Below are 2717 nucleotides of genomic sequence, written 5' to 3' on the forward strand. Positions count from 1 at the left end.
ATGACTTGAATTTCGTCTTTGCGTGCCGTTGATCTCAATAATCTTATCGCGTTGTAAAGAATGCAAAAAAATTCTTGTTTGTGCTTATATAATTATGCAATACAGTTAGATAATGAACGCCCGACGACACGCTCGTTGCAATGAGTTGGCGATTTATTAGTTATTGTTAATGTATCTGTAAATTCATTTAAACCATCTGTGATCGTGCGAGGCATTGATTAATGATGTTGTAAGTACATTGCATACACACACACACACACACACACACACACACACACACACACACACACATATTTTATATATATATATATATACATATACTTTCGTTGTATATTTTGAAACGAGATGACAACATATGGACTTCTACATAGAAATGTGGATGAAAGTTACAAAAATGAGTAAATTTATCAATTATAAATATCTAGTAAATTCGCTCATTCTTATAATTTCCACCAAGTTATGTGATAAAATAATCAAACCTCTTCTAATAAACGAGAATGGATTGAAATCGATGAAATGGAAAAAAAATTTTTTTAATTACGTATTCGCGAATGTTAAAATGAATCATTTTCAATCCGAATGCATTTTCAATCCGAATGCATTTTTATTCATTTATAGAAATTGGATGAAGCACATTTCTATGTCTTTCAATCCAAAAATAATATCAGCTTTTCCTTGCCTTTCAATTTAAAATTCTGAATGCAGTTTTTCAATCCAATTGAATCCAATTTAATCCAATTAAATACAAAAAAGGTTTTATTATTTCGGATAAATAAAATTTTATTCCATTTTTAATTCATTCTCGTTTACTGAACTGTTCAAAGTCTGATGTTTTCGAAGAACTGATTTCAGTGACCTATCCGGTCAAAAATTCGCACGTAATTCAGAAAATCTTGCATTAATTTTTTATTGCTATACTGGGCGTTTCATTATATTCGCTGCAAGTATACTGAAAATATGTATATGTAACGTGAATAAATTTTTAGTATTCACAGTGAATAAGGAACACATTCCTAAAGATCAAATATTTATTTTGAAACGAGATAAAAATTACAAAAATAAAATTTACTACAGATTAATCAATGAAATTATAGATACTCTTGTAATTTTGCTCACTTTTGTAATTTTGACCTCATTTCAAGATACATAATCAACCCTCTGGACTGTACTAAAACTTTTATTCTCGATTTCATCACATTTCAAATATCTATTTTACTTCAAATACAAAAAGTTTAGTTATGAAATAATAAATTTCTTGTTATCAGGATCATAGATTATGCACTGATAAGCCTTATGTCTACAATGTGAGAAATCGCTCTGAAATCTTGGACGGAGAAAGAATTAATAAATCATAATTAAACAATTGGATTATTTGATCAATATGATTGTTCAATTCTTTTTCCAACCATGATCTCGAAGCATTGTGAATACAAGAGATCTATTTTTTTATAGTGACATACAAGAAAGCTTATGTGCACCGTGAAAATAGCCGAGTTGACAAAAAACATCTAATAAAGGTGCTCTTTATTTCTCTAATGTATTTATATATTCTATTGGCCAGTATTCATAGTCAGTTCTTATATTCAAGAACATCTCAAGTTCTGTCTTGAAGTGTCACAAACCAATCAAAAGACCGCTTTAATGTCTTAAGACATTACTTAAGACAATCTTGAAATAAGAACAGACTATGAATACCGGCTTTATTGTTATACAAGACTGAGAAAATAACTCCTATATCGATTGTCTCTTTTGGCTCGTCAAAAATCTTCTTTTTCCCTCCTTGTAAGTTTTCCAGTACATTGTAGAGTTTATTCATTTCTATAGCTAAACTAATACAATTTTGGAACTTAAAGTGAAATAGATATGCCTACTTCATTTTAAGAAATTGAATGAGAAATGGAATTTTGAATAATAATAAACAAACCTAAGGCTTTAACCTTGATCGAGCAGTATATATGGAGGAATGTATTCAAAATTCCATTTCTCATTCAATTTCTTATAATAATAGCTAATCTTGAAGTATATTTCGTGTTTTTTTATTGATAACTATAATCAATCTTTATGCAATCAGTTCTTATATATATTTAATATCATCATAATATATGATGATAAGTCTTAAGATGCCATAAACCAATCACAGAGCCGTCAACATTTTAAGACTTATTAATTAATATAGCCTTAAAATAACAATAGACTTATTGGCCTAAATTTGTTAGCTAAAAAATTGTTTCTTGTATGTGTTCTTACTCTAGAAAGGTCTGCATATATTTCGTATATGTGCATAGATAAGATAGTCATAGAAGTCGTCGAAATATTTATGAAAGAGATAAAATGTATCGAGATAGTATAATAGTATTTATCAAAATAAAAAAATTTGTATACATATATGTCTATAATAATTGATATATATATACATAAAATATTTATATGTGTTCAGTAGGAAAAAATCGAAGGATTCCTAAATTATTAAAACGAAAATCAAGCGTAACAAAATTGCGATGGATGCTTTGTTTTTTAGTTAGAAATATTTTAATATTCACGTGATTAAGTATTTCAATATTCAAAATTGGAAAATTAAGAATAACAAAATTTCAATGGAGGCTTTATTATAAATATCTAGAAATTCACGTACTTTAGATGTTTCTTACATGAATATTTAAACATTTATAATTAAAAAAAAAATGAAACTTTAATTACAATTTTATTGCTTTTTATTT

The sequence above is a fragment of the Atta colombica genome, unplaced genomic scaffold, assembly GCF_001594045.1.
Source record: "Atta colombica isolate Treedump-2 unplaced genomic scaffold, Acol1.0 scaffold83, whole genome shotgun sequence".
Lineage (NCBI taxonomy): Eukaryota > Metazoa > Arthropoda > Insecta > Hymenoptera > Formicidae > Atta > Atta colombica.